This window comes from Lissotriton vulgaris, chromosome 1_1, assembly GCF_964263255.1.
Source record: "Lissotriton vulgaris chromosome 1_1, aLisVul1.2, whole genome shotgun sequence".
In the NCBI taxonomy this organism is placed as follows: domain Eukaryota; kingdom Metazoa; phylum Chordata; class Amphibia; order Caudata; family Salamandridae; genus Lissotriton; species Lissotriton vulgaris.
Window position 1 is genome coordinate 1,718,221,651 of NC_141685.1, and position 25,700 is coordinate 1,718,247,350.

Below are 25,700 nucleotides of genomic sequence, written 5' to 3' on the forward strand. Positions count from 1 at the left end.
TCATTCTTTAGCTCACTATGCCACCTCAGTTTGGCCCAGCTATACGCAAATCAGTCTTGACACTGTGCTTCATGGGAACAGTTCAGCTTGGCCTGCCAAGCCAGGTTTTTCCTGAACCAGAAACAAGCCTTTTGGGACCAGTTTCTGGGTAACACCCTTCATCAGCCAGGTCAGCTTGAAACCAGTGGCAAAGTCAGGAAGGGACCCAATTCTGGGCATACCCTGCCAATGTAGGGAGAACAAAGCAAACAAAAGGACTTGATGGATGGAACACTGAAACTTTTCACCCCCAGTCAGAGATCAGGGTTGAATCCATCATCCTTCTTTAGCTCACTTCACCACCTCAATTCAGACCCAGCTATATGTAAATAACGCTTGACCCTGTGCCTCATGGGAGCAGTCATGCCCAAACTGCCAAGCTAGGTTTTCCCTGTGCATTCTGGGACCAGAATCTGGGTAACACCCTTCATTAGCCAGGTGGCTTCTATACAGTGAACATTGAGAGCTATTCTGCTCTGGCCTTTGGGTCATAAGCTTTTTTGCATTGGCGGAGGGTTTGTTTCATGTTTTTTAAAACATCATTGAACCAGGGGACCCCTTTAACTTTGTCCCTTATTCTTTTCCTTCGTGTAGAGGCCACCATGTCAATAGCATTCTTCAACTTAGATGAGAGGGAAACGGTTTCAACATCAAGGTCTCCCTGTATTGATGTGGCAGAGTTATGTAGGGTAGTGACCAAATCATCGGCTCTGATTTTATTCCAGCTCCGCACCGTTTTCCATTCAGGAGCCGGACAGACTGTTTGTTTTTTGAGTGAGAATCGACCACTAATTAAATAGTGGTCAGACCAAGAGCAGGGACTGGCAACAATAGGGCTAGTAAGGAGATGATATGTCCAAACTAAGTCGAGTTTTTGGCCCTTGCCATGAGTGGGACCATTCACTAGCTGGTGGAGTTCTTAAGTGATCAGCGCCTCCTCCAACTGTTTGGCCTTGCAATATTTGGGTGTTTGATCCCAGTGGAAATTAAAATCCCCCATCACCAAAATGCATTGGTACCGTGAACGAATATCTAGTTCTGTAAAGAGCTCAATGAACCTGGGCGGCATTCGCAGGGGCCGTACATTATCAGGATAACTAGAAAGGTAGTCTGGGAGCAGAACTTGGCCCCCAGCACTTCAGCCCCTCTGATGCTTTCTGCACAAACGGTCTCAACCTTCAGTGGGTGTTTATGTAGGATTGCGACCCCACCCCTCTAGCATTTCCTGCTCTATTGTTGCAAAGGGCTGCATAGTTTAGCGGTAGTGTGGCTACCTGGTCTGGGGATGAGGATTCCTCGATCCAAGTTTCTGTAATGCCTAGAATGTCCAGAGTATCGTCTTGGCGGAGCGAGAGAACCTCCAGATTGTGTTTCTGCAGTGAGCGGGTGTTAAGGGTAGCAAACCTGAGTTCCTGGTGGCTGCCGGTGCTTAACGGGCCGGAGCAGTGTTTTGTACGAACTAAATTACTAGTTCCTGTGTGTGGCCTCAGTACCCCTTCTAACCTGAGTGCGACAGCTACATTGTCATTTAGAGGTGTCAAGCTTTGATTTAGGAGCGGGAGTTCCTCCATAAAATACGTGAGTGGGGGGCCAGGGGTTCTGGCCCCTGGTCCCAGTCGGGTGCGGGCGGGCGCAGATGGGCTTGCCTTAGGTGCCCAACCTGCATGCTTGCTCCAGCTTTGTTTTTCAACCCAAAGACTCCTCCCACCTACCACTCAGCCCTGCTGAGCAGCGGCTGGCTTATTCAGAACACTAGACCGTGGCAGACTGGAGGTTCTCCGAAGCGGAAGTAAGTGAGCGCCGAGCTCGGATCAGTGCAATCTACAGAGTGCAAGTTACAATTTTATAGTTAAAATATTAAAAGTTAAAAAGGATCCAATATGCAAAAAATAGCAGCGTATTTCGCAAGTGCAGCAGCGTTATGAGCAGCCCACCACGAGTGAAAGCACAACTCTCTAGTTCCAATAGTGTTCAGCGAGTCTCCGAGGAAGGTTTCCTGCTGTTCATTAGGGCTGTAGACCGAAGCTAGTGTGTATGTATGGTCCCCAACTGACACGCTCAGTTCCAGCATCCTGCCCAGTGTTTCGGCATGTACTCCCAGCACTGTCCCCTGAACCTGCGTTGCCAGCAGGATGGCCACCCCGCCCTCTTCCCGGTCCCAATGAGAAATACGGTCTGTCAAACGATTTTGACCTGAGGCGTTTCCAGTGAGCGCGCAGGAGAAGAGTCTCTTGTAGGAGGCAGATATTGCATTTAGCATCTCTTAGCATAGCAAGGGGCGCCCTCCATTTAATGGGCGAGTTAAGACCCCAGACATTGAAGCTCAGGATAAGAACCTTAAGAACTGTCATTGGGGGATATGTGGGCATAAGCCATGCCAAAACTTAAGTGCATGACAGTGAGCCTGACTAGGCGTTTCCACCCATCCCCAGACCCCCGTAACGTCTCACTGGGGACACCACCGCCTGAGACCCCCCACCCAGGCCTACAGGCCACCCGCATGACAGAGTGCAGTAAGCTTGCTGTGTATGTTGCATTTGTGGATTTAATTGCTCGCCTTGGGGGGGTCAAACAATCCACCAGAGAGTGTCCGGCCAGAAGCGCAGGATGCTAAGGCATATCCCCCCTTTCTACTTGTGCCCACCAAGGATATGGTTCGTGTACCCCACGCTACTTCATTATATGAATGAAACCTCACACCAGGATATATACCTGCCTAAATGTGTAAAGACCTCTGGAGGAGAAAGAAACAGGGCAAAAAAGATAACCTAAAGAGGTTTGTCTAACTGCTGTCTCAGTCCGTGGGCCCCAGACAAGCGTCGACTAAGAGCAGTCATTAAGAGGGTTACAGTTTTGTATCTGTTGCAGAGGAGCTTCCCTTTCCTACTGGCTTTCTTGTTCAGAGGGTTTTTTTTTGTTCCTCGTCTGGGACCCCTTCTTCGGTTCAGCTTAGGTGGCAGCTTAGAGGTTGGGCCTTCCTCTAGCGACACCACTTGCAGCACTTTAATCCAAATGGAAGATAGTCTGAATGGTTGTCCCCACTGGTATTGAATACCTTGGTCTCTGAGATATGCCATGGCCGGCTTCAGAGCTATGCGGTGTTGCAGAGTGAGGGGCGAGAGGTCCTGGAAGAAACCCACTTGTAAACCCTTGAATGCCACAGTCGCCTTGTTACGGGTGGCACTCATGATAATCTCCTTCTGCAGATATGAGTGAAGACAGGTGAGGATGTCCTGCTGTTGTCCCGGACCAGAGACGGGCCTCCTAGCATGGTGAGTGTGATCCAAGATAATCTCCCTATCTCCTATTGCTGGTGCAGCATGATGTCAAAACCAGATTACCCACTCCTCCAGCCTGCCACCGTCTGCTTGAAGTGGCAGGCCTTTGATGTGAATGTTGGATTGTCTCGAGCGATTTTCAAGACCCCACAGCTTGAGATAAAGCTCCTTGTTGCGCTCCCGCAGGTCTATTAGTTCCCTGGCTTGTTCCGTGATTTCTTCTTCTCTGCGGTCCCCGCTTTGTTCTAGGGAGTACACTCAACCCCCAAATTCTTGGATCTCCTATCTCAGCTGTTTAATGTCCAAGGCTACATCTTGCCTCAGGCTTGCAAAGTCCTCCCTGAGCATGACGAAGAGTTTCTCCATAAAGACCTGTGTGATCGGCTCGTCTGTGCGGTCTTTGTCCTGATCCATGTCTTTCTCTGGGGATGAGCCATTTGTTGTCCAAGTCCAGGTCCTCCCTTTTTTTTGGCGCTTGGTCTCTGAAGGAGTTCTTTAATCGTGGAATTCTTCCTAGTTCATTGTGTAGACATTGCTGGGGGGGAGCGCAGAGTGGGTCAAGAGACAGTGCAGTTGGAGAGCCAGAGGGCGAGTTCCGTCGACGTCTGCCCCCCTGTATATCAGTGACCTTCATTCCAGCCCAAGGAGGTTCTCTACCTACCACCTCACCGGCACTGACTGCCTCGTACACCCAGGGTGGTAGCGTCTCCAAATGAAGAATCACTATGCTGCAGACAAAAATACCTACCGACCCACAGCTTATGCTGAGCTTGAGGGGTTATTCCCATGGCCGTTTATGCTCCTCGTCCCTCCAGCATTTCCAGTTGGCGCTCAACAGTGGGTCACAGTCCAGATAGGGCTATTGGCAGAGCAATGTAAGCCCCAGGAATAATGAGAGGGCCGACCCACAGTGCCTGGAACCCAGCGTGGTCACAATCCCAGCAGGTTCGGCTTACCTGATTGGGTAGACTTGTGTGCCAGTCATGGCTGACCTTATCAGTGGCGGTGGCTGGGTGGTGCAGACCTCAGGTCCATCCTTTGGGCCTAGCTCAGGCCTTTACACCCAAAAGCTGCGGGAGCGCCTGCCCCTTCAGAGAAGTCCCGCCCTGTGCTGGTGGCACTTCTTATGAGCTGCACTGGCCCTGCCCCTCTCTGTACAGGCATCTCTTGCCCCTCACCGCTGCCTCTTCCTGCCCACCCGGGTGGGAGCACTGCTAGCGGCCACTTCACCAGCAACCTGACTCAGTCGCTAGGCCCTTTCCACAGTCAACTCTCCAACAGCTCCGGGGTCCATTCTTGTCTCCTCACCACAGGGTTCCAGGGCACCTCGCTCTAGAGAATGCCAGCACAGTTCCACGTTGTTGCTCTCACAAGAGTGCAGCCGGGGCTTTGTCAGCACCGCAGTCAGCAATCTCCACCGCCATGCCAATCTCTCCTATGGCGGCGGCTGGGTGTGGCAGTCACAGCGTTCTCTAGGCCTCATCTCCCTTCCGCAGCCTTGGTGTCACTGTTGCAGATCCTGGTAGCATCAGGGAAGCATTTTCGATCTTGCCCAGCCCGTTTGTGTCCAGGGATGCAGGGCTGAAATTTCGCCTTAACTGGGATCACAATAATGCTGTGTGGATGCCTTTCTCGGCCCTGGCAAGCGGAGCTCTGAAGAAACTGTGCTACTCCACCGCCATCATGGCCATGCCCCGTTCTAGCAGTTTTTAAATGGAATCAAATTCCAATCTTGCCACGAAATGAGAGTAGACCAATAAATTCAGAAATGTGATTGATGAAGAGCAGCACATGTGTCCAAGTGGGAGGCCGGTGTTAAAAAAAAAAGTGGCTCCTCGTTCCAAATTTTCAGCTAGTCCACTGAACAACAAATGAAGTGTTAGTGATTCTTATGGCAAGTCCAAAGGGGTGCCCTTGCCAGGAGATTGACATCAGCTGTAGCATGCTACTGTTCTGCTACTGTTCTGCAGGATGAAGCTATCATGTGCCCATTATGAGGCCTGGGTGGTGAACTTCGCTCCGTTTGCAGAGTTTGCAGAGTTTTCTGCACTTCCCACTCTGTGGAGTTTGCAGAGTGCAGAAAACTCCACTTCGTGATGTGCAGTTGTGTTTTGTCCTCACTCGCGATTACGAGCGGTAAGTTCGCAATTGAAACGGTAAGTTTGCAAGTACGAGCTGCCACTGGGGTAGAATTTCTACCTGAGCGGCTGGAATATCAGTACAAACTGCAGTTCGCACTGCACTCCGCAACTCACGGAACTTTGCAGAGCTTTTTTGTAACTTCACTGAGTTTCACGTAGCAAAACTCTTGGAAATACTCCCAGGCCTGCAGATTATGGAAAATAGGAACAGACAGAGATGTACAGATCAGCCAAACTAACAATTTGCCCGATGATAGAGTGGTATTGCTTCCGGTTCCTGTAGACTTGCTCTCAGTCGCGTGGTGGTACTAAAGGAAGATGGGTGCCATCAATTGATCCAATAGCATATGGGATGTGACTGATTCCATAGATAGCTGCCTTCACTGTAGCTAAATCCTCATGGCTAGGGAACTGGATGTAACCACCCAGATGTTTCAACATTGTTGTAAGCACCTATGTCAGGACAAGTCTGAATATTGGTTGAGACATTCCACCAGAAATGGCAACAGTGAATGGAAATGAACCTATGGCCAAAAATTCTAAACTGACATTATTTTATTAAGTGGGGTGATATTGTGGGAATTGTTAAGTTCAGGTAAGAGGTCCATCTCCAACTGATGAGTCATATCCAGGATGGTATGTCGCTTTAATCAGTATTTCTGGATAATGTGCCACTCCTGCAGGGTCTGTAGGTCAGTAAACAACAGAACTGTGGAGAACGTTGTCCCATACCTCTCCCAGGATAGCTATGTGAGAAAGTTATGAAACATCATTAGAGGTCTCAGTTTGCATCATTACATATATCTGACCTGTAAAGGCAAAGTCATCTGTTAGTAAATTTTTAGTATCCAGAAGGACTACAACTGTGACTTCATGACTGTACAGCCTGACCTGTCCACCACTCATCCACAAGGTCACAGTCACAGCCCTGTAACTTGGCTATACACAACATCATGTGAAAGTGGAATAACAACACTAAAGGAAGGCATTACAGACATGTATAAGCGGGTAAAGCATCTCACATGGCACTGATCTCATCACACAGATGTGCACATCAATGCATTGCACAAATATATCCATGTACAGTACATTAACATTGGATTGAAGCATGTTAATGATCAAGGATCAACGATGCATATGTTGTGGTGGTGGTGCTTTACAAGTTGTCTAATAGATGCTATGCAACTGTGCCTGTCAAGGAAACTGTGCCTGTCAAGGAAATCATCCGAGGTGTTTGTGGCTATTCCTGAATCTCTTTCTGTATCTCTCATGGGTTAACCCAAACTTATTGATAAGTATGGCCTGCATGGGTGTGTAGTGGGTCTGGTCCTGCTCCACTACTGTCAGGAGTGTATCCCTCAACTTGTGGGTATATACCTCCACAAACAAGCCCCCACATTTTTCCAGGAACTTTGTGCACCCGTAGATCTATCTCATAGGCTAAGAACCACTTATATATGTTACCCCCTCCCCAGAACTGGTCCCTAAATCTTTTAGGATATGGACCCTCTTTCACCATTAGACACCGCACGTTTGCTGCCACCATTACTGCTAGATTCCACTTCCATAGCATTGATGTTCAACGGTCTGAGGCTTAGCTCGTGGTCCATATTCCTTGGATCTGCCTCCATGGTCAGCTCTTTTCCTCCATAGCTTTCTCCTTGTCCATCAAAGCTTTCCGCATTTCTATCAGAGGCTTCTCTCCATCCTTTTGCCAGCTTCAACTTGAGCTTTCCTTCCTCCCACCTGTCCTCCGACTCCTCTGGGGACAGGCCCCTCGGTGATATATATTTTTTCCTGTCCTGGGGAAAAAACTGCTCCTGGCAAGATATAGGCCATCTGTCCCACAGCCAATCCCAGAGTATCCAGTGAATCTTGGTCCAGCTCCTCATTATCCTCCACTACCCTTTCCTCCCCCTACTGGGTGACAGGTAACACACCCTGACATACTATCCAGGCCCTCAGTGACTTTTCAGCTCCACCTTCTTTGTGAAGCCTTTAGTAGAAAGCTCAAACTCCTTGCAGAGACACATGATATGGTACATAATGGCGAAAATGCCAATGTATCATGTTAAAAGACTTGTGCAAAACCAATAGATGTGTAAATTAATTGTAAAAATGTTCTGTCCTGTAGATTTCATCTGTTGTTACCATTGTTTTTAAGTTATTTCTTGAAAACATAATTTACATGTTGTAAACACTAATTACATTGACATTCCAATGCCATCTTGATGGCGTTATGTGTCACACCTTCTCATTTCCAGAAGAGGTTAGTATGATCAGTTCATTTAGGGCCATCCTCTACTCTTGGGGACAGATGCATAAAGCAGTGGTCGCACAACACTGAACCCTGTCCAAGAAGGAACCACAATAATAGTCAGGGTAAACCACCATACACCCTAAATTATTCTGTGCTCACCCTCTGGTAGCTTGGCACAGTGCAGGCCTGCTTAACTTAAGAGGCAATGTGTAAAGTATTTGTAAAGTATTTGTGTTCACTTGAAACAGTAAAACAATGAAACCACCACACCAGATGAGAAACATAAAGCTCAATTCAATGAACAAATTAAGACCAAAATAACAAAATTCAAATAAGTAGAACCAGAGTTATTCATGTTTATAGAATATCCGCAAGCATAGTGCTAAAAAGTATAAAGCTGTAACTGGAGCTATCTGGTACCTTTTGACCAGGGTAAATACAAAACTTCAGGATGACTGCGATGAAGTGTGGGTTGAATCGTGACCAACCTTGCCCCACAGAAAAAGTACCTTGTTTGCGGTTAAGTCAAAGTTGAGGATGAGATCTGAGGCCCAGGCAGTGATGCGCCTGATCCGGTCTTTAGGATTCATAGGCAATGCATCATCATTGTGCCATGCAACTTCGGAATGCAACATCATCAGGCCTCTATGGATGAAGGCAATGCGTCGTCATTGAGCTGTACAGCCTGCAATATCTTCATCCTTGGCGAAAGAAGTGATGCTTCAAAGTCGAGGGGAGATGGGTCGATTCCGACAGACTCTACAATAACAATGTGTGGTTTTTATAGGTACAGCATAGAAAAGCCCACTTCCAAGGGCCCAAGAATGGATTGGCACCACTTGGCAGGACAATAATCACAGATGGCCGGATGCAGGGTTTGGGAGTATTTCATGACCCTGAGACACTAGGTCAGGAGGCCATAAAACTAGAACTTGGGGTCACACTAGGTTCTGGGGTAAAGGGGTGTAGGTCCAGCCCTTCTCACCCAGGCAAGGGGGCAGGAGGCCAGCACAGCAAAGTAGCAGTTTGGCAGAGTGGCAGTTCTTCAGCAGCTCAGCAGCTCTTCCTGGCAGAGTATCCACAGGTCAAGAAGTATACTGGCTTGTGGTGTCTGAGGTCCAGTACTTATACTTCGTAGTGTAGAGGGGCTTTATAGTGAACATAGATCCTCCCTTCCTGCCCTGACTCCAGATTCGCTACAGGAGGTGAAGAAATCTTTTGTGTGAGAGCAGGACACAGCCCATTCAGATGTAAGTGTCAGCTCCTCCCTCCCATCCTGCACAGGAGGACCCATCAGGATATGAACGGCCCACCAGACACATCTAAGCTTCCTTTGGGTGTGGCTGTCTAGAGGTAATGCACAAGACGCAGTTGTCACTAACTCTGAGCGGAGTTCACTGAATTCTGCTAGGTATAATCTTAAATAATTCACCTAGAATTCCATCTGGGCTTCTTGCCTTTCCCTATTTTATTCGTGATAGAACTAGCTTAATTTCATGTAACTTTTTGTGCTGATCATTTTAGTTCATCTGCTTCAAGTACTGACAGTTGTAAAAAATCTATCCATTCCAGCAAACTGAGGACTTCTGGGGGTTCTCGCCCTTGATAAAGTTCTTAGTAATTGTAAAATATAGGTCCACTTTTTTCTGTTACACACCATTGCTCTGTCGGAGCTTCTCTGACTACATTCTTTACCATTGTGCGTGGCTTGAGTCTTAACTTTGCAGGCTAGTAATTTCCTGATCTCTTTCCAGATTCAAATTGTTGGAAGTACCCTGCTTCCCATTTGGCTTTAGCCTTTTGTTCTATTCTTTTCTGACGTACCCTTTCTTTTATCCAATTTTAACTTTACATGCTGTACTTCGGTAGAGAAATGTGACTTCTGAAACTGCAACTCCAATTTTTCCAAGTCTAGTAGCATTGTAACATTGATCTATCCTCATCTGGCTTTGTCTTACTAAACCTTCTTGATCACTTAACATTTATACCTCTGACGTAAGCCGTATATGCATCTCATAATTTCTTTTTTAATATCAACTTACTAAATTTGCATTTATAAACTCTATGAGTCCCGATTTCAGCTCTTGAATTAGGGACTTCTAAGTTAACTATCACCAGTCCATAGGCTGCCCTAAATTGGCCCTAATATTGCCGCCGAGTAGGAGCTCTCCCCTGAGGCTCCTGGGTTTGGGACTACTAAATCGGTAGATATCCCGTCTTTAACCCAGCCATCCACCACTATCCTGTAAATATCCTACAACCGATCTAACTAAATTTCATAAAAAGATTAATGCATCGTGTCTTCCCCTTCTGGAGATGAATTCCAATGACTTTACACCCCGCCGACTCGCTGACCAGGCCGCTCCTCACTGGAACCGGACCCCCCGGTACGGATTGCCCACGAACCAGTGCTGGTGTGGTATCTCCAGCCTCTGCACCCCCCATCCACTGCTGGCTGATCATCCGCCTTCACCGATATTAAGCCCCTACTCGTGCCTTCAACCTCACTGGTGGTAAAGACCCATAGAATTGTGTTCCGCTGAGGTCCTGGATTAAGGCCCAATGGAACACCATGGGCTGATCAATGCCCTGCCGCCTCTTGCCTACTGGTGCGCGATCTTGATTTTGTCCGCACTAAGCTCTGCCAGCCGATCTGGCGTGCAACACCTCGACCTTCTCTGAACCCTCCTGCCGCCTCGACTGCTGCCACGTCCTTCCCTGCTATTTGACGAAGCCCCGCCAGCTGATCTGCCACGTACTTCCCTGGTGCTCGACTGCCTTGCCCTCGGAAAGACCAGTCGAGGGAGGCTACTGGGCTGGCACACGACTGGTGCTGAAGCCTCCAGTATCCACAAAAGCAAGTATCCATAACTGACTATATTCATATCCACTCCGACATTAACCCCTTCCTTGCTGATGACGGCCCCCAGCCGTCATGCACTACGGTGCTTGTGTGCTGATGATGGCTGGGGGCCGTCATAAACCCGCCCACTCGTTATTCTGCTGCACAGGCACAGAATGGCGGCAGCATGGAAGGGGTTAAAGAAGGTCGATGAGGCCGAGCCGCTTGAGCAGATTCCAAACCTCACTCTGACCTCAGGAGGAGGTCGATCAGACCTCCTTTGCCCTGCCTCCACTCAGACTGTCTTTAAAGGTCCGTCGAGGGTTAATGTCCTTCCTGGCTCCCTGCCGTCACACACCACCCGTGATGGAGCCTCCGTTTCTAGAGCCGAACAAGACTCGGAGGTCCTGTCTGATCCCTGCTGTCATGCAGCACTGCACGCAACTGGCCTCAAGGCTTGTTTGCCCCTTCGGACCTTTCGGATACCCTTTGGCTGCCTCGATTTAGCTGTTGGCCTGACATGCCTTTCCCTATTACGGATGATGCCCAACACCTCCGACTGCCACTTGGTTTTTGACCGCATTCACCCTGCTTGTTTTGCTGTCTGTTTAACCCCCGTCAGTTGTTGACTCTGCTAACCCCTACCAATATTGGTGCAGTTAACTGACGCCACACCGCCGCACGGCTCTAACACCGGCATTATGTAGACCTCCTTAATTTTCCTCTCTCTCATTTTAATTTGTTTACCAGCCTCATCATATTTACCTACTCCCTTAAATGGTGGTACTCTGCCAATTCTAAAATGGCGATTATTCACAGCACCCCCCAAGATGTCTAACCTCGCGTCCTACAATTAGGCCAGAACAAGTCATTCCTCACTATCCCTGGGTCCTCTCCTTTTACTAGACCGATCACGCTCTCCACGGAGCTCATACTGCCTCAGCTCAGGCGAAATCCTGAGCATTGTTGAAAGTTGTTTTAACATATTTGGCTCTAACTGCCAACCAATCCCGTTTAATCTTTTAACTTTTTCTTAACCTCATCTAATTCGATAACGATCCTGTTTAACCCTGCAACTTTCTGTTCATCTTATCCCCTCTAAGTTTTCCTGTCCTGAACCAGTGCCCCACGCTTCGCCCTGTCACCGCACAATCCCTCAGCCCCTCTGATCTGTCCACTAAGTATTTAGAACACTACTTTACTGCCGATGACCAGCTTGGCCCTCTATTGTAATTTATATTTTGTTCTAAGCCTGTTATTTCTACTCTACTCTGTCTACAGAAAATTCAGAACACGGCGTATACACTGATGACCTACTAGGCTATTTCTACTATTATCTTTGCCTGTGAATGCTTCTGTAACATACTGCCCTACACTCACATGTATTGCTAATTCCCTTTTCTTTTCTTATACACTCCTGCCCCTCATCCCCCCTAACCAATGCCCCCTATCTCCTCCCCAGTACTGGCCCCCCTCTTCTCCTTCCATCGACCCTACCCCCTTTTCTGATGCCCTTTTTGATTGCTAAATTTGTCTCTGCCCCTAACAAACTCGCCAACCTGTCCCCTTTCTCTCCCCATAGCACTGACCGCCCTCTCTTCCTGTTGCCCTCTGTGACTGCGAACTCCCGCCCGTCCCCTACTGTCCCCCACCTATAGTGATCTTATCTTTAACGCTATAGAATAGACCTGAAAATATAGGGGAAGGCCTAGCAATTATTTTCAAAGAAGAGTTACAACTCGCCCAAATTAACAACCATGACTGTTCAACCTTTGAATACTTAGGAGCCAAACTCAAAATAAAAAACATCCCCCAATATGACTCCATAACATATACCACCCTCCTGGCGAACACCTCCCATTTGCAGAAGAAATTTCCAATCTTATCTCCTCTTCACTACTTCGTTCCAACTCCAACGATCTCTTCCTTGGAGATCTTAACCTCCACTGGAATGAACCCAATAACCCTACAACCAACCTTCTCAATAACCTTCTCGAGATTAGCGATCTCAAGCAGATTTGCAATGCCCCCACCCACGCTAAAGGAGCTACTCTTGACATCATCTCCAAACCTGATCTAGCATCCTTATCCAACATCAGCCGCATTGACTGGTCTGACCATCATCTTATCCTGTTTACTATTTCCCCCCCAGTGCCACCCGCCCCTAAACAAAACATGAAGACCACAACTATGTCCAGAAATCTTACGCAAATACCCCCTGGAGTGTTAGCGCACAAACTCCAATCCCATCTCGGTCACTCTGATCCCTCATCTAACGCAAATGAACTCAACGAGCACTTCAATAAAACTATCTCAGAGGTTTTAGACAAACTCGCCCCCCTTAAAATGAAGACACAAAAAAAGTCCCCTCTAAACAATGGTTCACCCTTGACCTTAATAATGAAAGGCGCTCTCTGAGACTGGCCGAAAGAACATGGAGACAACACCCTCCCCCATCCCATTTTGCTCTCCTTAGAAATGCCAGATCGTCCTACAAGAAACACATCTTTTCAGAGAAAGCCTCATTCTTTCGTCTCCAACTCTCTCGCGCCAAAAGCAGACCTAGATTCACATTATTAAAATCAAACTTCCCCTGCACTGCCTAACCCTGTGGCCTCCGTTAACAAATGTGAAGAAATCGCCAACTTTTTCAGTGAAAAAATTGCTAAAATTGACCGCGCCTTCCTCCACCCATGCTATGTATCATTTTAGCACCCTATTGTAAGTTTCCCAATTCATGAACGTATATAGGTATAAATCACCATATCCTTATATAGGCATAGAAATCATACCCATATTAGGCATAGCTCATGCAGTTCAAATAGGGCAGGGCTACTTCTACTAGTTCCGATAATCCACAACGATTTCTTGGAAAAACCCGCCTTCTGGAGTCAGGGACTTCCCCTTGCTTGAATATTGATTAATCCAAGAACTCATGGAGTTTTTAAAGAACTGAGACTCTTTGATGATGTTATTATGTCCAACTGTACGTCAAAGTCGGCACCTTCAAGGTATAAATATGCCCACATTCGCCCAAGCAAAACCACAGTGGTTTGGAGCAGTTTGACAAATCTACTTGCCGGACGCGCCCTGCTACAGCAAGTGCCGAAGGAAGCCGACCCTCCAGCAGACGCACTGGGAGAGACGCTGTCTTTTCTCCTGCCGAGAAATCCAGCTCCAGTGTTTCCAAGCTACCCTTGCGGGTTGTTGGGAAAACGAGTCCCGAGATCAGCCTTCTCCATTCCAAACTAAGGTACGGAGCTGATTAGACCCTTAGAGAAATCTTGGGCAGATTCTTGGCAAAAGAATACTACATTTATGCTATACCTCACTTACTTCCTCGCTCGTACTAAGCTTAGGTTAGGTACACCGGGGTAGCGTATTTTAGAAGCACCAGTTGAGTACTTTTAGCCTCTGTTATTTATGTACGTATTTATATATCGTTTAGGAACCATACAATGCTCTTACAGTTCTAATATTTGTACTGTACGCATTATATTTTACAAACAGTTTTACTATTGTAGCAGTTCATTTCTTATGCTTGAGAAAGAAGACTTTTCAATAAATACTTTTATTGAAAACGCTTGTCGTTCTACTTTCTCTGCACCTCTAGTGAAATGAAGCATGTACAATTGACTGAGTGAAATATCTATCTATTGTTTCCACGACTCTGAAGATACGTTTTATCTTGGAGAAACAAAGTTGTCATATTTATGCGGTTGTCAGAGACGAATCCCTTCTTGTGAATTCGAGAAAGTTTCTAGTGACCTCTGAGCTAGCTGGCACACACAATTAAGTCTAGTATATTTGATAGAGACCTAGTCGACCGCAGTCTTACGTCTAATCTATAGGATATATTATTCCAATGCGCAGAGCCTATTGGGAATATAGGAACTACACTACACCCTCAACCGCCACCCACCCCTCAACTCCCTCGCATTTCCCACCCCTTATTTCACTGTCCCTGGGAACACCCCTCTGACTCCTCCACTCCTCCTCTCATCGCTCACCCCTTCTGATCCTCTCCCCATTATCCCACCACCTAAAAACAATGCCTCATGGCATAATTTCCTTTACGTATCTGACCAGGAAGTCTTCAGAATCCTAACTAAACTCGAACCATCCTCCCACACTATAAACCCTCTCCCATCCTTACTCGTCCTAGATCTCAAACACATAATTGTCCCCTACTGGACAAACATCATTAACACATCCCTCGCTACAGGAAATGTTCCCACTTCACTTCAACTCTGACAAATCACCCATCCCTAAAAATGCCAAAGCCGAACCTAATGACCCGAACAATCTCAGCCCTATCTTCAATCTTCCTCTCCTCTCCAAAGCCCTCGAAAAGGGTGCTCTCCACAAACTGGACAATCATATTGACACATTCAACCTTCTAGACCCCCTTCAATCTGGTTCCGCAAAGGCTGTAGCACCGAAACTGCACTGCTAAACATAGTAGATGATATTCATTTAGCCCTGGACAAGGGTGGGAGCTACCTACTTATCCTCCTTGACCTTACCGCCGCATTTTACGCAGTCTACCACCTTACCTTACTCAATACACTCAAAGATCGCTTTGGCATTATTGGCACTGTCCTTACCTGGTTCACATCCTACTTCCAACATCGAACACAACACATTAAAATTCAAAACAGCCTCTCTAAACCTACTCCTGTCTCTCTAGGTGTCCCCCAAGGATCCATCCGTTCCCCCGCCCTCTTCAACCTCTTTATGGAAACCCTTACCATCATACTAAAACAAGCAAAAATCAACTCCCACCTTAACGCTGATTACACCCAACTGTACTATAAAATTAGATCACATGCCGATATCCTTCACCTAAACTCCAAACTAACCAAGATCCAAGCCTGGTTCCATAACTACCATCTTAAACTCAACCCTAACAAAACCGAGATCATCTTCTTCTCTCCCAAAAGCAACCCTCTCCCCATCCAAACATGAATTGCGGACCTTAACACCCTAAACTGCTCTCTCTCCCTCGCTGATTCTGTCAAATCACTCGGTATCACCATCACCAATAAACTCACACTCAACTCCCATGTAAGGAACTCAGCTAAAAGTGCACTCTTCACACTTCGCCACCTCAAAAAAAATCGAACCTTTCATTCCAGCCAATGACTTCAAATTAATTATTCAATCTCTGGTCCTATCCCAAAATCCACCTCACTCCCATCAAATTCGTCCTCAACCTCGCACCCAGACTACCAACTAACAGTCAACATTTTGGCCACATCTCCCCTACCCTCAAATGGCTCCCCATCGAAGGCAGATCCTCTCACAAAATTGTTTGTATCACCCACAAAGCCCTCTATCAGGACACTCCAACATACCTCTCAACGAAACTCAAAAAATCTGGTGGCACCAGATTGTTGAGAAGCTCCAACACCCTTCTTCTCATTCCACCTCTTCTCAAAAAAAGCTCATCTAATTCCCGCTCCTTCTCTGGCAAGGCCCCTACCATTTGGAACGCCCTCCCCAAAGACCTCCGATGCAACCCCTCCTATGACAGCTTTAAGAGAGACCTTAAAATTCACCTCCTTACCAAATTCTTGGGGTAATTTAGAGCCTAGGTCCCCCCTCATCATAGTGTAGCCCCCTCAGGAGATTGTCTTTCTTGTACTCCCTACTTTATTATATAGTTTACTCAAAACAACAACTCATTGATCACAACTATCAGATCTCTATTAAGATTTATGCACGATGATCATTATGTTATTCTATTTATACTTTTATTTTCATGTGATATTTTGCTGTTATGTGCCTCACATACTGTTTATTTTATATTTTCCTCTCATCTTCAATGTTGATGTAAAGCTCTCTGATACCTTCGGTGTAGCCAGCGCTATCTAAAACCTTTTAAATAAATAAAAATAAATGTAATAAATAAAAAATAAAATCCCACAGATTGTCTAGTACAAGTTCCACCCACACCGCTGCCAGATCAGATAAATTCACCGGGATATTCTTGTCTGTTGTACTGCATCAGACCATTTTCAATCTATAAACCAGAAGTCTATTCAAGAACTATGTCTGTATTTGTTACTGTAAAAAGAGTATACCCTCTGTTGTCCCGATCTCACCCTCCACTATTCTAGCAATCCACACTCTTATTTTACATTCTTTAAATAATTTGTGGTTTTGGGAAAATTCATGTGTGGGCGTATAGTGGATCTACCTAACACATTATTCATTAAGGTATTAAAATTAGCACCAATTTTACTGGTGCGTCATACTCTATAATAATCTTGAAAATAAGAGAAACAGAGGTCCTGGATCATTGACATTCAGTACAAGATATCCATCACAAGCGATAGGCATACTATTAATTTGCAGCTTTGCAATTCTTCATCTTCAACAGAATTTCTAACCCCTTTCAGATGTACAGATTACTTGTGAAACTGAATAGCATTCTGGTGCTGTAATATGTGTCTCTTGTAATACGATTATATGAGCCCTACACTCTGTAAGGTAACCCAGTATAATTTTGTGACTTTTCCTAGTTTGCACCTGTCGTGTTTCTATAGTGGGTGCCAGACAACACACCAAACTCGGGACACAGGTTAGTTGCTCAATGCTTCTTTTATTTCTTTCCTTTGGCCGCTGGTTACATGCACGTCCGTCCCCATACCCGTCCTGGTCAGTCTGCTGTCCTTCCTGTCCTTCCCGGATGTGGTGTCCAGTGACCTGGTCACCTCCCTCATGACCCACAGGGTCCTAGTGTCCTCCAGTCCTGTCGTCCTGTCTGTCGGGTCACGACATCTCCCCCTTTGCTGCAAACAAATGTTCATGGTACAGTTCTACTGATCATTTTCGCCCCCTTCCCCTTGACAGCATTTACTGATTGTTATGGTGAGAGGGATAGAGAGAGAGAGAGAGAGAGAGAGAGAGAGAGAGAGAGAGAGAGAGAGAGAGAGAGAGAGAGAGAGAGAGAGAGAGAGAGAGAGTGTCCATAGGTCTGGTCGACCCGCCTCCCCAGTCTCTGACTCCTACGTTTCATCACTTAGTCTCTTTGTCCCCTTGCATTCCTCCCTTGGTCGCTGTTCTCTGCCATCAGCTTTTGCTTCTGTTTGTCGGTTATCCTCCTTCTGCTCTCCGCTTGCCAGCCTCTCTTCGTCTGCTTCTAGCTCCTTGCCGTGTGCCCAGTGGTGTGGGCCAGCTGGCACCACCTTCGTAGGCTCCTCTCTTTCTACGGCTGCCCTTCGTTGTGTTTGTTCCCTCAGTGATTCTTTTTCGTTCTCTTCCTCTTTCTCTGGTCCCTGCGTCTTCTCTTTGCTTGCGCTCAGTGTGTCTTTCGTTTTTTTGTGTCATATGTCATGGTTATGAGACCCATGGTTTGGGCGGTGCTGTTGCTCAGCAGGCACGGTCCTGGGACATCGCCTTTCAGCACATGGATGTCCTCTTTGTTCTTTTTGTCTTTATACCTCAGTTCCTCTGTGGACTTTCCCAGGTTTGTTTCCTTCACTCTTTGTCTTTTCTTCTTTTTCTTCTTTTACTATCTCTTTTCTCTCTTTTCTTTCTGTTTGCCTTTTATCTTCTTTTCTCTTTTGTGATCTTTTGTCCCTTTTATTTCTTCTTTTTATTCCTTTATTTTACGTTATTTAGCCTCTTCTGGGCATTCTTAGTCCTTTTTTTGTCTTTATTCTTGTCTTTTTCCTTGTGTTTTTGCTTCTTTTCTTTCTTGCCTGGCCTTAAAATGGCCGCCCTGTTGGTTCCTATGGTCTTTCTTTGTATTGTCCTTTTCCCAAAATGGTCGCTGCTCTTCTCGCGAAAGTTCGCAATTGAACCTGTTTCTTTGACACCCAGGTGAAAACCTCCACCCTGGACGCTCTCAGTGTAGGCTTGGCTTCCATCTTCTCGTACTCTGATGCACACATGACATTGCATGTTGCACCACTGTCCGGTACAAATTCCGCTTCATGTGCTCCTACTCCTATCATTGCCGAGTCCGTCTTTTCTCATGTGCTTCTGTCTGTTGTTTCTCCTTTTTTGTCTCCCCCACTCAGTGTTGTGTGTAATCATCCGATATGTTGTATAGTCTTTCCACTTTCTCTTCTTCCTCTTCTTCGCCTGACCCTCGTGATGAACTTCTCCTTTCTCTGTCGACATATCTGACGTGTCTTGTTGTCGACTCTTGTTGTCTTCCTGTTCTTCCTCTGTCATCTCTGAATTGTACGCCTTGGCACACACTGGCGTAGTGGTTTCTTCCATTACATCTTTTGCACGTCTGGCCAAACGCTGGGCTTGGGCCTCTGTGTGGAAATTCCATTCTGCACCTGTAGCATGTTACTTCAGGTTGTCTCCTCTCTGTTTGTTCCCTCCAGTCATTCCTCCACCGGCCTGTGCGATATTTGTTTGTCATGTGGTGTGCGTTTTCGATTTCGATGTTTTTCCCTCTTTCCATTTCCTTGGCATGTGCCATTGCTCTCGCCTCTGCTATCGCCAGTGACAGGATGTTCTCCAATGAGGTCGGTTCTTTTAGGATCCTTGTCCTGAATCCTGTGTCACAACAGCCTTCAATGATCCGTAGCCTTATTGCTTGTTCGTTATCGAATTTGTCGAACTCACAATGTGTCACCAGTTTTCTCAGCCTTGTTGCGAAATCATCTAGCGTTTCGTCAACTTGCTGACACGCAATAGTAAATGTATATCGTTCGAAGTCAACATTCCGTTGTGGGTCAAATTTGGCCGTGACGCATTTCTTTAGTTTCTCATATGTCTTTGTTTCTTCAGTAGGCAGTGTCACCAGAAGTTCTTCGACGTCATCCCCTGCTAAGTTCAGCAGTAACCCTAATCTCTTTCCGTCTGTTACATCTGTTGCTTCCATATATCTTTCAAACTGTCTGATCCACTTCTCCCACCTGATTCCTATTTGTGGCTCCGATAAGTTGAACGGCAGTGGCCTCCTGTATTGTGCGCTGGGCTTTGGGTCTGCCATTCTTGCCTTCTTGCCTTTATGTGCTCTTTTCTCTTTTTGTTCTTTCGCTTCTTTGTGTGTTGTTCTATGTTTCCTTCACTCTTTGTCTTTTCTTCTTTTTCTTCTTTTACTATCTCTTTTCTCTCTTTTCTTTCTGTTTGCCTTTTATCTTCTTTTCTCTTTTGTGATCTTTTGTCCCTTTTATTTCTTCTTTTTATTCCTTTATTTTACGTTATTTAGCCTCTTCTGGGAATTCTTAGTCCTTTTTTTGTCTTTATTCTTGTCTTTTTCCTTGTGTTTTTGCTTCTTTTCTTTCTTGCCTGGCCTTAAAATGGCCGCCCTGTTGGTTCCTATGGTCTTTCTTTGTATTGTCCTTTTCCCAAAATGGTCGCTGCTCTTCTCGCGAAAGTTCGCAATTGAAATCTCGCTCGCCTGACTTAAAAATGGCTGCTTCCCCGATCTCGCCTCTGATTGGCCCAGCTGCCTGATCTCAAAATGGCCGCCGAGACTCTCGCGAGAGCTCGCACCTCTATTTCGAGATCACGTGTTCCTTCGCGCTTACCGCAGTTTGCTGGTGATTCTTCAGAAGCGGTCGGGTGGGCTCCGATGTTGCTCCTTTCCTCCCTTATTTCTTGCACATCCAGGGTGGGCACCTGGTTCTTCCTGATACGCTGATGTCGCCGTCAATCGATGCACGTCGATCTACACGTCGGCTCGTTTCCCTCGTCGCCAGTTGTCGTGTTTTTATAGTGGGCGCACATTCCAAAACACCTACACCCGCAGGGTGAAAGAGGAAAAATACATATTTTTTAAAAATTTTCTCCCACTTGCTCCCCACACAGTGAAACCCATCCTAAAGAAACCTCTAAAAAAACATGTTGCTTTATTAGACCTGTTTCAATCGCTGACTTATCCCTCGGCCACCTGCTTCATTCCTACTACATGAATCAAACTTAGTCCCCTCAATTCCTGCATGTCTCTTGTTCCATTATGATTTCCTCAACTTGATATTTTGAAATAGCTCTTCCACTTCCCTTCATTTCTTATGAACCACATTTTGTTTTTCTGCATGACTTTCAACTTTGCTGGCACTATTATTGGACTTTTGCCCCCGACTTCGTGGCTCTTCCATTCTTTTGCCAAGCAACCATTGCCTTTCCTTTGTTGTGTGACATAAGTCCCATCTCACTGGACATGAGCTATTATATTACCAAAAATGTGTGAAAAGTTGGTTTCTTGGAATCTCTTTCAATTTGGGTTTAGCCTGAAAGGCTATCTGTGCACTCTTTTTATTCCCTGTTCCAAATCAGCTTGCGATAGCCTATGAAGGAGCCCATCTTGTTTTGAAACCAATAACAAACTTCTTGATACTGCTAAACTCTGTCCCCCTCAAGAACATTTATTATTTTGATTTTGTCCCTTCTTGCTTAACTCTCCAGTCTCTCATTTGATTCAGAAATAGCCCTATCGTGGACTTTTTGAATGGGTTATTGAACAACATGCATTCATCTCTACATCTGTGGACATGTTTACCATGACATCCTCAAGTTAAGTAGTTATATTAATTAGGTCGTTCTAATATTTCTCCTTACAAATGACAGGCATCTTGAATGTCCGTCTGGTTACTCTCAGACATTGCCAACCTATGTTTTAGTTCACAGGATATATATTTTTCAGCACTGGTCCTTGTGAGAAGTTGGCCTGATATGTGGTGTTTCCAATTCAAAAAAACAATCCCTTATGGTGTCTGGTTGTAAGTCACCCTTATTAGACAAGCTATCCTAGGGGTAGCATGGACTAAGCAGCCTTAAAGGCTTAACTTAAGAGGTCGTGTTAAGCGAGCTGTTTTACCACATACAATACTGTAATACCAAATGAAAGGACACCAAACAAGTATATATTATAAAAATATATGTGTTTGTTTCTAAATTAATCCCCAGTACTCTTTATGAGCAAAGGGGCACAAGCGTTAAATCAAAAGCACAGTATAACATATAAAGTTGCACAATTATGGATGAGGGCGGGTGGCCACTTAAACCATATACTAAAAAATGGTATAAGAGATACCAATCAAACAGTGGTTAGGCCTAGGGCCTAGAGAATCACTGGGAGAAGTCAGGACTAGCAATGCTGAAGTCGGGAGAAGCCCGCAGAATTCGGGTGCAGCACGTAAAGTGCGGCTTGCACCAATGCAATGTCAACGGTGCGTAAAAGTTACACAAAGTTAGTTTAAAGATACTTCCGCTGAACCTAGAGGAACAAAACTTAAGACACAGACCCTAGAGGTGTGTACCAACGTGGGCACACCGGTGTTGCAATGTTACCTCACCCACAGGAAGTGGGTGCACAGGGTCGAAGTGGCGTCGGGTTTTGACACGCAGGCTCTTGGTGCTTGGAGCTGAAGATGCTGCAGGCGATGGGAAGCAGAAGTGTCCGGTGTGATCCAAGGGTGGATCGAAGTCGAGATGAATCTGAAAGCAGAGGGGACAGAGTCTGGGTCACTCAGCAGTGACCAGGGTAGAACCAGGACGGAACCAGGCAATGTCGGGCGCAATCAGATGGTTGTCGAGAGGCTTCTCTCCGCTGTCACGTGGGCTCTGGGGCATCTGCGATGTCCAGGAGCAGGTCACGATCTGTCCCACGCAGGCTCTCGCCGTCAGCACCATCGGTTTCAAGATTTCAACAAACAGCACTTGGCAAAAGCAATCCACGCGGAACCGGGGATTGCTTCTCACTCAGACCAGGAGGGTCAGAATGGGGGCTCCTTTTTACAGGAGCTGGTGCAGATCTGGAGCAACCTGAAAAGCAAGTCGGTTTCGGGTTTTCGTCAGCACATGGGCCACAAGCCAGCTGGCAAGTGACCGGGCCAACGCGTCGACCCAACACAAGCAGAAGGGCCCCACGCAGCACTCGTCGAGTGTGGAGGGGGTAGCTTTGGTGCAAGTGTGGCTCAGGGTTGGGGCTTCTCAAACCCCGGTGTACAGCTTCGAGGGTCACTCGTGGGCTGCACGGTCAGCGTCTCGTGGCCTTTTCAAGATGGCGTGCCCCACGCTTCCGGTCGCCTCCACGGGTATCAGCTCTGCAGGGACTGTGGATCGGGCTGGAGGAAGGCAGGCAAGCTTGATCTCGTCAATTTCTGTCGCTCGAGTTTCGGCGGGAACTGCAACAAAGCAAGGGTGGAGGTGCTGGATGGTACCTGTTTGCACAGGGTGGTCACTCCTTGACCACAAGGGAGATTCTTCAGTCTTCTACGTTGAGTAGGATGTCGAAGGGTCCAGAGTTTCGTTTCTTATGTTTCTTCAGGATAATCTGAGTTGCATTAGCACTGCTCCCACTCTAATTCGAATCTGGTGGGCTGAACATCCTGCTAGGTCCCCTCCTATGGGTGGGAACCAGGAAGTGGGTGGATACACCCCTTTCCTTTTATCCAGGCCGCGCTGGGACTGGGGCTGGTGTGCCCCAGAACCGGTTTGGCCGGATTATGCAAGGGGCAGCCGTGTGCTCCCCAGGCAGTGTCTGGTTTCTTTGAAACCTCGCTGCTACAATCCACTATCTCCTGTCTGGGGTGGTTTGACACCGCCCTGCGACAGGAAACCTTTTGTCCAGGCCACCATTTGCTGAGTTTCGGTCAGCAGCAGGAGGCCAGACCCGTGTCTGTGGCAGAGGCATCCATTTTGTAGATCTGAGGCTCTTTTAAAATCAACCGCGTTTCCGTAAAGTAACATGTCATCTCCCTCTAGAACGGTGGAATGCTACCCCCGTCGCCAGAACTGGCAAGGGGGTAGTATTCCAATTCGTATGAAACCTTACATGACATGTTTTGATAAAGCCAAACCAAAGTTGCTATATAACCGCGAGGATTATAAGGCACTTAATAGTATATGGTATGGCATTATCCCGGATTAGCTTAGGGAGTTGTTCCCGACAGCTGCAGACAGGCTCAGCTCATGCCAGAGCTCCATCTCACATTAATCCACGCACTCTGCCTCCAGGATTGATAAGGCCTTCCAAGGAGTGACTCACAGGTTTATATGTGTCCAGATATAGGTTTAGATATAGGTATACTATATCTAAGCAGGGGGTGATTACACCCACTTGCCCCAGCTGAGTGATCAGCCAGTTGTGTCAATTTAAGAACCATCCAGGGGTGGCAAAAGCGATGCTTCAGCCCCTGGTAGGCCTTGGTGGCACCTATGCCCTGAGCACCTATAGTGCATGGTACAGGGGCTGACAAGGAGTCCATTTTCCAATTGTGGTATGCACCTATAGCACATGTATTACAAATTTAGAGAGAGAACAGCAGGCTGGGGTCTGATTAGCACGCCCACAGCCTCAGTAAGTCGAAAACCAGTGAAGCAAAAAGCAAAAATTGGGGTGACCATAAGATAGCAGACCCTACTCTCCTACACAACCCCCCCCCCCAAACGCAGGGACATTAAACTTAACCTTGACCAGATAAGTCTTCATGTTCTAAGTGGAAGTACCTGGAGAGACCATCTGCATTACTATGGTCAGTCCCTGGGCGGTGCTCCACTGTAAAGTCCATTCCCTGTAGGGAAATGGAACACCTGAGTAGTTTGGGATTTTCACCCTTCATCTGATTTAGCCACAAGAGGGGCTTATGGTCTGTCTGAATTAGGAAGTGAGTACCAAACAAGTATGGCCTCAACTTCTTCAGGGCCCAAACCACAGCAAAGGCCTCCCTCTCAATAGCTGACCAACGTTTCTCCCTGGGGGTCAGCCTCCTGCTAATAAATGCAATGGGCTGGTCTTGACCATCTTGATTAAGTTGAGAAAGCACAGCTCCCACCCCCAACTCAGAAGCATCTGTCTGTACAATGAACTGTTTGGAGTAGTCAGGACTCTTCAGGATAGGTGCAGAGCACATGGCCTTCTTCAGGTCATCAAATGCCTTTTGACAGCTAACTGTCCACTGAACCTTTTTGGGCATCTTCTTGGATGTCAAGTCATTTAATGGTGTCACAATTAAGTATGGGCGGAAAATCCGTTCCGCTCGCGGATTTTGCGGATTTTCGGTAAATTCGCAATCCGCGATATTCGCGAATTTCCCGCAAAATCCGCAAATCCGCGAGCAGCGGATTTTATGGCTTGCTCGCACTGTTCGCGTGAGTTCGCGGCTTCCCAGTTCAACTTCGCGCCCCGCGAATAAGCGCTAAATTGCAGAAATACGATCTTAGCAAAACTGAAACTACTTACCAGGTTCCAAAGTTCAAGCTCATCATTAGTAGCCATATCCTGTAGTGCTTCCTGAGGGGCCCCTCCAGAGTTCAGTTGCCTACTTGCAACTATTATGTGACCCTGCTCTGACCCTCAGAATAGTTACACATATGCCACAAAGGTCCTGAATTGCAGCTAAGGGAGACAAGCAGGAGCCAGGCTGGAAGTTCAAATCCAACAGTGACACATTAATCAGCCCCTAATTCATTATTGTCAGTTGGGGCAGGGCAGGTGTTGTAACTAATTTTGCAACAATGAAAGCACTTAGCAAGTGCAAAAGATCACTAATCAGGAAGCACTAAGGAAGCAGGTGCCAGCTAAAAAAATATTCTGTGACACATTAATCAGCCCCAAATTAATTCAGGTCACTTGAGGCAGGGAAGGTGTGCTTTGCCACAATAATGTACACTGGACAACCAGAGGGTGCTGTGATGAAACAGAGGGTGGCATGGGTGGGCCAGAGGGTGGCATGAGTAGTCAGAGAGTGGCAGTGGTGACAGAGGGTGGCAGTGATGAAGAAGAGTGTCCCAAACAGGCTGGACACGTAGAAACAACAAGTTCGCAAAACTTGCGACCCGACAGGTAAGTTAGCGTTTGCAAAATTGTACAAAACCCTCGCAAACTGGCAGAAACCCGCGCGAACACAAAAAAAAATCCGCAAATTCGCGAGAATTCGCGGATTTTTGCGGATTGCGAGTTCGCAAATCCGCAAAATTCGCGAACGCGAGATTCTCAAAATTCACCCATGCTTAGTCACAATGGACCCATAGTTCTTTACAAATGTTCTGTAATACCCAGTCAGGCCCAAGAAGGCTCTGACTTGAGTCTGGGTAGTTGGAGGAGCTGAGTCCTGTATGGTCTGGATCTTGCTCTCCAATGGTTGAACCTGACCCCCACCTACTAGGTGGCCCGGGTACACAACCTTGCTCTGCCCTATCTGGCACTTGGTAGCCTTGATAGT